The 13052-nt window shown below is 41.5% G+C and overlaps 1 pseudogene; it reads left to right on the forward strand.

The window, feature by feature from the left end:
* The first annotated feature begins 601 nt into the window (after positions 1 to 601).
* Positions 602 to 10841, forward strand: LOC114263501 (tRNA (guanine-N(7)-)-methyltransferase-like; annotated as a pseudogene).
* The last annotated feature ends 2211 nt before the right edge of the window (positions 10842 to 13052 follow it).

Consider the following 13052-nt stretch of genomic DNA (forward strand, 5'->3'; position numbering starts at 1 on the left):
CTAATTATTCAGATTCTATTTTGGAAAATGGAAAGCTTCTGTGTTTGCCTGGAAAATGGAACAAATTTTGTGTTCTAGAAGAAATAATGCTGGTTGGGAGAGAGAATAATATAGTAGAACTTAATTTTGGCAATATGAAAACATAACTGAGGAGTATTAGGTCTGCAAACTATACTTCCATATTTTGCTTGTAGAAATGATGGAGAGAGAAAAAGATGACAACGTTCTTGCAATTTTTCATTATCTTCTTCATTAAAACATGCCGTGGAATCTAACATGCTTTTTATATTTAACCAGATTTGGGAAAGAAGGGGAAAAAAATAAAAAAAATAGGAAAAAGGAAACATCGAACCCTAAGCTGATACTTTGATTTACAATCGCTTGATGTGGAAAAAGTCATAATTTTGGAAAAAGAAAATTTGTATAAGAACATTATTGAGAAGCGTTGGTTAACTATATCCAGTTACAATTTTCTTTCTTTTAGACAACAGAGCTGCTTTAAACTTTACATCTGCATCTTGTAATTTTTTTTTTTTGGTTTTTTTTCCCCCTAACTTGTAAATTATGAGTTGTTGTTGCTATGTAGTTTTGAGAAAAGAAAATGCTGGAGAATGAGGCAAACCCTTATATCAGCAAGACGACTCGTTTGCCACGGAAACTTTTTTATCAGGCACGAGCTCGCAGCAATCCACTAAGTGACTCCCACTTCCTTGTGCCCTTCACTCCTTGCCATGTTGACTATTCCCTTCATTTCCCTCAACTGTTTCCATCATCCGATCATTTTGACAATTCGAAGAAGATCCAATTTCCAGATATCGGCTGTGGTTTTGGAGGACTCCTAATTAGTCTTTCAACTCTATTCCCTAACACCTTGATGATCAGAATGGAACTGGGGGACAAAGTGACGAAGTATGTCAAGGAATGGGTTTTAACTTTGAGGGTAGCATATCCTGGTTAGTACCAGAATGTATCCGTGGTTAGAACTAATTCCATGATATACATTCCGAATTACTTTGGGAAAGGACAGTTATCAAAGATGTTTTTCCTGTTCCTTGATCCTCACTTTAAAGAGAAGAATCATCGGCATTGTGTGATCAGCCCACACTTGCTAGATGAATATGGTTATGTTCTTGGAGTTGGCGGGATTATATATACGATTACGGATGTGGAAGAACTTGGGAAGTGGATGATGGCTTGTTTGAAGGGGCACCCTATGTTTGAAGCTCTTACAGATGAAGAACTTGAAGTTGATCCAGTCGTGACGCTCTTGAGTAGTGCTACTAAGGAAGGACAAAAGGTTGCGTGGAATGTGTAACGCCCTCAAAATAACAACAATAAACCCATCTAATAAGACATACATTTACATATAAATTAACCACATTCTTTTCATTCATTAGAATCCCATTACATAAGTATTACATGTTAACCTCATAACAAAATGCCCTACGGGCTTACAGCTTTCCAAGTTAACACTTGGTTACAACAAAGAGTTCTAACTCGTTTACACATTAAGCCCTTGGCTTGAAATTACATGTAATACGTCAAAAGTAAAACAACAAAACTATGCCCGCCACTAGCCTCCCAGCTATGTCCTTGGAGGTGGCATGCTTCCTGCACCTGAAAATGATAATCCCATATAGGGTGAGCCACAGCCCAGTAGAAATACACTAAACCAACCATGGACAATGACTAAAACATTAGCAATTGATAGTTGGTCAACACTGATACAATCACATAAATTTCATATTTATGTCAACGACTTACAAGTCCCAATTACTTTTCATTTTCCCTTTTTTAACAGATAAGCATGCTAGCTCTATCATTATTTCCACAGATATGTATAAAAACAATATCTCACATTCAGATAAGCATAAAAGCTATATCCACATTCTCAACAGATATGTATATCAACATTATCCACAGATAAGCATACAAGCTGTATCCACATTCTACAACAGATATGTATATCAACAATATCCACAGATAAGCATACAAGCTGTATCCACACTTCACAAAGATAAGCATATGAGCTCTATCTTCACTTCTCTAGACAAGCATATGAGCTCTGTCTACGGAGTACATCCCCTATCTCCTCCAAATACCTATCCGGTTTAGAGGTCCATCCCCTATCTTCCCCTAAACCGCGGAGTACATCCCCTATCTCCTCCTCTACACATAACGTATATAAACACATTGGTTCTATATACAATCACACAATACAAACAATTAATGTATTCCAGCAACTGTCAAGTTCCATAACACATTCCATTGATTAGTTTCAGTTTGCCTAATCAACATACATTGTCTACAACAATCACGACTATCCTCCACCGATAGCCCAAAGCAGTTATTTCTAAACAGAAAATAAATGCACAAATGGATATTCAATCAACATTTCATTTCCTCATTTCTCACCAATTAATTATCCCAATTAATTAAACAATGTAATTAGGCCATTTTCCATAATTACCATTTCAACCCTTAGGTCCCATTTTCTTCAATGATTCAGCAATCATTCCATTTTTTTTATGCTAAACATGCATCTAGGTTTATTATGCATAAAACCCCAACTTTTGTATAATTGCACAAAAGCCCCAAACTTTCACAAAATTACCAAACCAAGCCCAACATCTCAAAATACCAAAATTTAAAGACAAAACCCATAGAGAGGAGTAGGTTATCCCTACCTTGAAGTTTTAGCCCAAAAGGAGATGAAGACTCCAAGATCAACTTGCTCCAAATCCAAACTTTTTCAGATTAAATTGAAGCTCTCAACGCCCTCTATCTTTTTAACAAAGGCCCTAGGCTAGATTCACACCCTAGGGAGATGAAATCTTAGAGAGGGTGCAAGTTTAGAGTGAGAGGGTGTCGGATTTAGGGTTTACTCAAAGAAAAGAAGTGAAAAAGTGATGTTTTAGACGCTGCTGTCCGCTGATATAAAACACTCTCGCTCGAGCGAAGGATTGGTCGCTCGAGCGACCAGACACAGAAAACTCTCGCTCGAGCCAAGAAGTTCTCGATCGAGCGAAGAAAAACCCAGACCGCTCGAGCCACGAAAAGCTCGCTCGAGCCAGAAACTACAACTCTCAGGTCCAGAACCGGGGCAACACTACTCTCGCTCGAGCGACAACCTCTTCGCTCGAGCGAAGGACCAAAAATCTGGGCAGCAACACTAAGCTCCCAAGCACAACCAACCTGTAACAAACCTGCCCAACACATCCCATAACTCAAAATACAAAGTAAAGAGGATGCAAACTAGGAAATAACAACTACCAACATTCACGGACACATGTCCGGATCACTGTACAACAAGGGTAAACCCGGGATCGCTATAACCTCCCCCCCCTTAAAGAATTTCGCCCCCGAAATTAAGCACAAGTTTTCAAAAACAGGTTTTCCTCCATTTTGAACAATGTTACAATTTAACATTCAACAATTCAACCCATTACCGGTCATCCCATCCCTTTAACAAGAGATATATCACAATATGTAAACAACATATGTATTGTCAACTTGCATTAACATTATGCACTATCTTTCCAATTTCAACAATATATTCAACACATATAATGTCACATTCAACTTCCATAAGAGGCAAGTTCCAAAACATACTTCCAATAACTAAAACATTCTCAATGTTTCACAACTTAAGACATATATAAAAGCTCTTAAGTTCAACGTATAATAAAATTTAAATACAAGATCACATATCAACAAACAAGTCCGGATATTTCTCTCGGACTTCCAACTCACGTTCCCAAGTGGCTTCCTCCACTCCGTGATGTTTCCACAAGACTTTCACCAAAGGAATGGTCTTGCCACGCAGGACCTGATCCCGCCTATCCAAGACCCGAACCGGTCTCTCCTCATACGAGGCATCCTCATCTACCTCTAAATCGCTCCAATCCAGCACATGTGATGGATCTGGTTCATACTTCCGAAGCATACTCACATGAAACACGTCATGTACTCCGGACAACTGCGGCGGTAAGGCTAACCGATAAGCAACCTCACCTATCCTCTCAAGGATCTCAAAAGGACCAATAAACCGAGGGGATAACTTCCCACTCTTCCCAAACCTCATCAGACCTCGCCTAGGTGATATCTTCAGAAAGACATGATCACCTACTTCAAACGCCAAAGGTCTCCTCCTACGGTCAGCATAAGATTTCTGCCGACTCTGGGCTGTAACAAGCCTCCTACGGATAAGCTCAACTTTCTCCGTCGTCTCCCTAACCAACTCCGGACCCAACAAAGGTGCATCACCCACCTCGGCCCAACAAACTGGAGACCTACACGGTCGGCCATACAAGGCCTCAAACGGTGCCATACCGATGCTAGACTGAAAACTGTTGTTGTAGGCAAACTCTACCAATGGCAAGTGCCTCTCCCACGTCCCACTGAAATCAAGGACACAACCCCGAAGCATATCCTCGAGGATCTGAATAGTACGCTCGGACTGCCCATCAGTCTGAGGATGATAAGCCGTACTAAAGGTCAACTTAGTGCCCAAGGCACTCTGCAAACTCTGCCACAACCTAGCAGTAAAACGAGGATCTCTATCTGAGACGATCGTCACTGGGACCCCGTGCAATCTCACTACGTCCCGAATATACAAGTCGGCAAGATGATCTACCGAATCTCTCACGCGCATAGGAATAAAGTGCGCCGACTTAGTCAACCGGTCTACAACCACCCAAATAGCATCACTACCCCGCTGAGTCCTCGGAAGACCCACAACGAAGTCCATAGTGACATGCTCCCACTTCCACTCGGCAATAGGCAAGGGTTGCAACAAACCCGCTGGCCTCTGATGCTCGGCCTTCACTTGCTGGCAAGTAAGGCACTTCGATACGAAAACAGCCACATCTCTTTTCATACCCCGCCACCAAAACTGGCGACCCAAATCCTGATACATCTTAGTACCTCCCGGATGCACCGCAAGACGCGAATGGTGAAACTCTCGGAGTACTTCCTCACGGCAAGACTCCGGTACAAACAAACGGTCTCGGTATCTCACACTTAGGTCGGGATACACCGTCAAACCCTTCTCAACTTTCCCACTGGAGATCTTCTCTCGGAGGAATTCTACCTCAAGGTCACCTCTCTGTGCCTCTAACACTCTAATCACAAGTGTAGGCTGCGCAACAACAGAAAACAAGGCCGCAGCCTTGACAGATTCGCCCAGTAGCAAATCAAACTCGCCAAGTGCTCCCAACATCTCCCATTCCCGGATGGCTATACAAGCTACATCACTAATGGTCTTCCTACTAAGGGCATCGGCCACAACATTGGCCTTTCCCGGATGATAATGCAACTCAAAATCATAATCCTCGATGAATTCCATCCATCTCCTCTGCCTCAGATTCAAGTCTCTCTGTGTAAACAGATACTTCAAACTCTTATGATCCGAGAATACCTCGAACCTCTCACCATAAAGGTAGTGCCTCCAGATTTTCAAGGCAAAGATCACAGCTGCTAACTCTAGGTCATGTGTGGGGTAATTTTTCTCGTGTATTTTCAACTGACGTGAGCCATAAGCTACCACTTTCCCCTCTTGCATCAACACACAACCCAAACCCTCTCGTGAGGCATCACAATATACAGCATAACCCAACCCTCTCTCCGGAATAATCAACACCGGAGCGGTGGTCAATCTAACTTTCAACTCTTGGAACGACTTTTCACAAGTCTCACTCCACACAAACTTGACTCCCTTCCGAGTCAGTCTAGTCAACGGTGACGCTAACCTGGAAAAATCTTTCACAAACCGACGGTAATACCCAGCTAATCCCAGAAAACTGCGGATCTCAAACACACTCTTAGGCTGTGCCCAATCTTGCACTGCCTCAACCTTGGATGTATCAACGGACACCCCTTCCCCGGATACCACGTGGCCTAAGAACTTGACTTCCCTCAGCCAGAACTCACACTTCCCAAACTTGGCATACAGCCTATGGGCTCTAAGTAACTCAAGCACCACTCTCAAGTGTGCCTCGTGCTCCTCCTCAGAAGACGAATAGATAAGGATATCATCTACGAAAACAACCACAAATCGGTCTAAGAACTCCTGGAAAATCCGGTTCATCAAGTCCATAAAGACTGCCGGTGCATTGGTAAGCCCAAATGGCATCACCAGAAACTCATAATGGCCATACCGCGTACGGAATGCCGTTTTCGGAATATCTTCCTCCCTGACCCTCAACTGATGGTAACCCGATCTCAAGTCTATCTTAGAGAAACAACGGGAACCCTTCAACTGGTCAAACAAATCATCAATACGGGGCATAGGATACTTATTCTTAACCGTAGCCCGATTCAACTTTCGGTAGTCAATACACAATCTCAAGGCACCATCTTTCTTTTTAACAAAGAGGGCCGGTGCCCCCCACGGTGAAACACTAGGGCGAACAAAACCCTTCTCTAGCAATTCCTGGAGCTGAACTTTCAACTCAATCAACTCTGCTGGAGCAAAACGGTAAGGTGCCATAGAAATCGGCGCCGTACCAGGCACTAAATCAATAGAGAACTCTATCTCTCGGTGAGGTGGCAAACTAACAAGTTCTTCGGGAAAAACATCCGAATACTCACAAACCACCCTCGGTAACACAATATGAGTCTCAACACACTCGCTACTCTCAAAGCTAGCAAGTAACCCACTAAGCTCACTTCGCCCTCGCGAATCATACCCCGGTGGCAAAACACTACCAACCCGGTCTCCCAAGAAATGGAACCACTCCCCGCTCAAGGTACACAATGTAACCCTCTGGCGGTAGCAATCAATAACAGCCCGGTATGACGATAACCAGTCCATACCCAAAATAACATCAAAACCCTTCATGGGCATGACAACAAACGGAAAAGGAAGCCTATAGTCGGCGACCTCAATATCACATCCTCTAACACCCTGTTTCAGGATCAACTCACCGCCCAAAGGCGATACCACACAAATAGGAGATGCTAACTGTGCTAACTCCAATTCTAAAACAGATGCAAATGCAGCAGATACAAAAGAATGAGATGCACCCGTGTCTATCAACACACTAGCAACCGAGTTGCAAAACAGAAAAGTACCTCTCACCACCGATGGAGCCGGTACTAAATCCTGCGCGGTAACAGCATACACGCGCCCCGTAGGCCCCTGGTCTACCTGCTCACCTCTCGGAGCAAAAGACTGCTGCACAGACTGGGATGACGAAACTCCCGGATTGGCCCTCGAGGCCTGCACAGACTGAGCTGGCTGAAAACCCTGCGTCTGCCTAGAACCAGACGCTCCCGAAGTGGCACTCAACTGTGGGCAAAACCTTTTCATGTGCCCAGGTTGTCCACACTGATAACAAGTCAAGAGCTGCCCCCTGCCCAAACTCTGACTCTGCGGTCTAGCTGATGAAGAAGCAGCTTTCTGACCTCCACCCTTCTGCGGGCAAACAGAAACCTTGTGACCCAACTGGCCACACTTGTAACAAGTGAATTCCCCCTGACCACCTCTCCCGGAGCCTGCACTCGGCACTGGGAAGGTCGATCTAGCAACACCACCCTGCGACTGCTGAGGGTTAGAACCCCTCTGCCTCCTGCCATCACTCTGACTATCTTGGCTCCTCTTGGAGCCTCTCTGCCCCTCATCCTCCTCCTGCATCATAAGCTCCATATGAGCTGCAGCATCTACTAGGTGTCTATACTCCCGGATATAGGACCCACCAACTCTCAACTTGAGGCCCCGCCTCAACTTCCGCTCAAACTCGTAACAACGGCGTTCCTCAGACGCCACCAGTTCAGGTGCAAACCTAGACAGACTGGTAAAAGTAGCCTCAAACTCGGCCACTGACAAGCCCTGCTGATTAAGCCGGCTAAACTGATCCCTCAGCTTCTCCCTTGCTACAGCAGACAAAAACCTCTCCTGAAAAGCATTTATAAACGCCTCCCAAGTACCACCAATACGAGCCTTCTCGTACTTCCACCATTGACCCGCATCTCCCTTCAGCTGGAAGGATGCCAAGGTCACTTTCAGTGCTCCGTCCTCGATGCCAAGCATCTCAAACGTCTTCGTTGTCTGTTCGAGCCATTCATCTGCCTTAAGCGGCTCTTTAGGATCCCCAATAAACTCGTCCGGATTACACCGAAAGAACTCCCTCTTCAAGAAGGAAGGCCCTGCCTCAGCTGCCTGATTCTCAGCCCTAAGAATACCCAAAGCTCCTGCTAACTCTCTGGCCAAGGCACCCATAGCCTGCTGACCCACTGGTTCGGCCACATTGGCCTGCCCCACTCCCTCCTGCACTGCCGGAATCTCACCCTGTAACGGTGCTTCCTGCCTCGCAGGTCTACCTCGCCTAGTTCCTCTTCCTCGTCCTGACATCCTAATAAAGGTAACACAGAACGTTAGCACATTCATAGGTGTGCCGAAACTAAACACTCACGTCCTAATGCATGGACAAGTGTAATTCACTCCACATAAGCACATAAACACATAAGCACTTACGAATTTCATTTCCGGATAATGATAGTCCCGAGACGTCACTAGAGTTCCGGTTAGAAATAGCATTGATCAAGTGCTTTTCCAACAAGACTCCCAGAAACTCAAGGATCCAATCAACATCCCAGAAATTAAATCCCATACCCACATAGTCACATAAGCATGTTATCAAGTAAGCACATAGCATGTGATACTACATCTAAGTCTCTATCAAGCGAGACAAACCCATTGTGATACTAATCACTTCCCACGTACCCAAAGTATTCGAACCCGGTACGCTCTGATACCAAGTTGTAACGCCCTCAAAATAACAACAATAAACCCATCTAATAAGACATACATTTACATATAAATTAACCACATTCTTTTCATTCATTAGAATCCCATTACATAAGTATTACATGTTAACCTCATAACAAAATGCCCTACGGGCTTACAGCTTTCCAAGTTAACACTTGGTTACAACAAAGAGTTCTAACTCGTTTACACATTAAGCCCTTGGCTTGAAATTACATGTAATACGTCAAAAGTAAAACAACAAAACTATGCCCGCCACTAGCCTCCCAGCTATGTCCTTGGAGGTGGCATGCTTCCTGCACCTGAAAATGATAATCCCATATAGGGTGAGCCACAGCCCAGTAGAAATACACTAAACCAACCATGGACAATGACTAAAACATTAGCAATTGATAGTTGGTCAACACTGATACAATCACATAAATTTCATATTTATGTCAACGACTTACAAGTCCCAATTACTTTTCATTTTCCCTTTTTTAACAGATAAGCATGCTAGCTCTATCATTATTTCCACAGATATGTATAAAAACAATATCTCACATTCAGATAAGCATAAAAGCTATATCCACATTCTCAACAGATATGTATATCAACATTATCCACAGATAAGCATACAAGCTGTATCCACATTCTACAACAGATATGTATATCAACAATATCCACAGATAAGCATACAAGCTGTATCCACACTTCACAAAGATAAGCATATGAGCTCTATCTTCACTTCTCTAGACAAGCATATGAGCTCTGTCTACGGAGTACATCCCCTATCTCCTCCAAATACCTATCCGGTTTAGAGGTCCATCCCCTATCTTCCCCTAAACCGCGGAGTACATCCCCTATCTCCTCCTCTACACATAACGTATATAAACACATTGGTTCTATATACAATCACACAATACAAACAATTAATGTATTCCAGCAACTGTCAAGTTCCATAACACATTCCATTGATTAGTTTCAGTTTGCCTAATCAACATACATTGTCTACAACAATCACGACTATCCTCCACCGATAGCCCAAAGCAGTTATTTCTAAACAGAAAATAAATGCACAAATGGATATTCAATCAACATTTCATTTCCTCATTTCTCACCAATTAATTATCCCAATTAATTAAACAATGTAATTAGGCCATTTTCCATAATTACCATTTCAACCCTTAGGTCCCATTTTCTTCAATGATTCAGCAATCATTCCATTTTTTTTATGCTAAACATGCATCTAGGTTTATTATGCATAAAACCCCAACTTTTGTATAATTGCACAAAAGCCCCAAACTTTCACAAAATTACCAAACCAAGCCCAACATCTCAAAATACCAAAATTTAAAGACAAAACCCATAGAGAGGAGTAGGTTATCCCTACCTTGAAGTTTTAGCCCAAAAGGAGATGAAGACTCCAAGATCAACTTGCTCCAAATCCAAACTTTTTCAGATTAAATTGAAGCTCTCAACGCCCTCTATCTTTTTAACAAAGGCCCTAGGCTAGATTCACACCCTAGGGAGATGAAATCTTAGAGAGGGTGCAAGTTTAGAGTGAGAGGGTGTCGGATTTAGGGTTTACTCAAAGAAAAGAAGTGAAAAAGTGATGTTTTAGACGCTGCTGTCCGCTGATATAAAACACTCTCGCTCGAGCGAAGGATTGGTCGCTCGAGCGACCAGACACAGAAAACTCTCGCTCGAGCCAAGAAGTTCTCGATCGAGCGAAGAAAAACCCAGACCGCTCGAGCCACGAAAAGCTCGCTCGAGCCAGAAACTACAACTCTCAGGTCCAGAACCGGGGCAACACTACTCTCGCTCGAGCGACAACCTCTTCGCTCGAGCGAAGGACCAAAAATCTGGGCAGCAACACTAAGCTCCCAAGCACAACCAACCTGTAACAAACCTGCCCAACACATCCCATAACTCAAAATACAAAGTAAAGAGGATGCAAACTAGGAAATAACAACTACCAACATTCACGGACACATGTCCGGATCACTGTACAACAAGGGTAAACCCGGGATCGCTATAGAATGCGGGACAAACTTTCCAAGTAGTTTTTAGACACATTGTGCTGTCTGTTTGATCTGAGTAGTCCATACAAACAAAAAATAAAAAAACAAAAAAAACATACAGAATCTTTGTTCAGAATGATGTAGCAGCTTTAGGTCCTCATATTTTAAAATTGAAAAAGCCCATCAGAATGTTTTTATTTCCAAGAATGCGCTTGCCACATCATTTTTTAGATTCATTCTGTGTAATAATTTTGTTTGTACATCATTTTCCCTTTGATTTTGATTGACACAAGTTAGGAACTATCATGTATAATGCTCTCCAATTTTGACAGTTCATGCCAATTCTGTAGCGTGGTATAGTCTAAATCAATTTTCATGTTGATCTTCTAGTCTCTTGAAACTCTAATTTGCAATGCTATTTTTTATGCAACATTTTTTTAAAATTTAAATTAACTTCTTGGTAAGTAGTCTTGATTCGTGCATAATAATATTCACATGCATTTTTGTATTGCATACATATTCATCTTCATAAATATGTTTGAAGCAGATGTGATTAGAACAGAAGACGGACATATGTACATGTAATATTCTCAATTTTCTTGTTATCGAAAAAAATTAATTTTCAAATTTTTTAACAAATAGTTCAAGAAAATGATGACTTTCAAAAGTAAACAAAATATGAAAATCTACTAGTTGTGACAAATAATACTTCAACGAAAAAATATTCTTTTGATTTTTCATTCAAGTATTTGGTGAAAATGAAGATGAAGACTGACTTAAACACATGAATAATCTTACGAATTTAAAACCTGCACCTCAAATGACCATTGCAAGCGGAGCAGTACTTTCTAGGAAAATTCTTCTTTTCATTTTCATTATTCAAGGCATGATATTAAAAAAGAAATTTTTTTTTTACAAATAATCTATATGAATGAATAAGATTTTTTTAGATTTAATTTGTCATGCCTCACATTTTATTACTCGGATTTCCATTACTAAAGCCATTATTATAAATTCATTCTCAGAGATGGCATACAGAAGCTTATTATATTTACAAGGAATACATCAATAAGAATTCTCTCATTTGGATAAAAATGAATGCAACCGGAAAGTACTATTAAATAAACTGCCCGTAGGCTTACATCATTTAAATCAACAGAAAGGGTTTAACCCATTTTCATCGATGGCATTCCTCCTACACTTAAAAGGCCCCGTGGCCAACGAATAAGGAAGATCCGTGACCTTGTAGCACTTCTCGACATTCGCCTGAAAAAAGATTAATAACATGGGATGAACATAAAGTCCAATAGGGATCTCAACATGATCGTCAACAATAATAACTTATAGATAGCTATGATCATGAATGCTAGTCTCATACCATATAAATAATGTGACTTTTTTATACCCAAAGCATACATACTTAATTACTTTTCTCGAAAACGTTCAGTTTATTCAACAACACCAAGGTTCGCTTTTACTACCTATTTCCCAATTAAACAATCATTACACGATAATCTTATTTTCCATTAGTGACAAAATAACACATAATATCCATTTTATTTCTCTTTGTTTTTCCTTCTTTTGAAAGCGCGTTCACCAAATCCGATTTCTTCACATTGTTCATACCCAAAATACAACCCAAGTCTGACTCTACACATTCATCACATTCTCAATCTTAGACTCAAAACTTTAAAAAGAAAATACCTTCAATAAAATAACTCAAGGTAGAAAATTCCCGTAACACCCTCTAGCACGTCCACACATACATGAACACATCTACTTAACATATGAGACAACTCAACCTTACTGAATCATAATCACCATAACACATAACACACTCAATATACCGAAGTAATAGTATTAAATCAATTCCACTTTACCTGCCTCAAGCACGGTAAGCCCATAATACATTTTCTCACAGTGAAATGCCAATTTACCAGACACCAGCTGGAAGGGAATCGTACCTCTGCCAATTCTCCAGGCACTAGCTGGAAGGGAATGGTACCTCTCATTATCAATGTAGTACTCGTTACCAACCATCACAACATGATAAAGTACAATCAACAGGTGTAATGCATACACACAACTATCAACACAACAATGTCATCCTCCACTGATGACTAAGGACAAACTTCTAAGCAAAATGTATTAAATGCACGAAATACAATCATTCAATTCTTAAGAGGCATTAGGTCCAACAACATTTATGATGTTCCAAGGTTTTCAACTTTTACCAAGGTTCTTTCTCAATTCACAAAAGAGTTATAATTTTCTCTACATTC

Source organism: Camellia sinensis, chromosome 2 (assembly GCF_055761805.1).
Source record: "Camellia sinensis isolate YWXY chromosome 2, ASM5576180v1, whole genome shotgun sequence".
Classification (NCBI taxonomy): domain Eukaryota; kingdom Viridiplantae; phylum Streptophyta; class Magnoliopsida; order Ericales; family Theaceae; genus Camellia; species Camellia sinensis.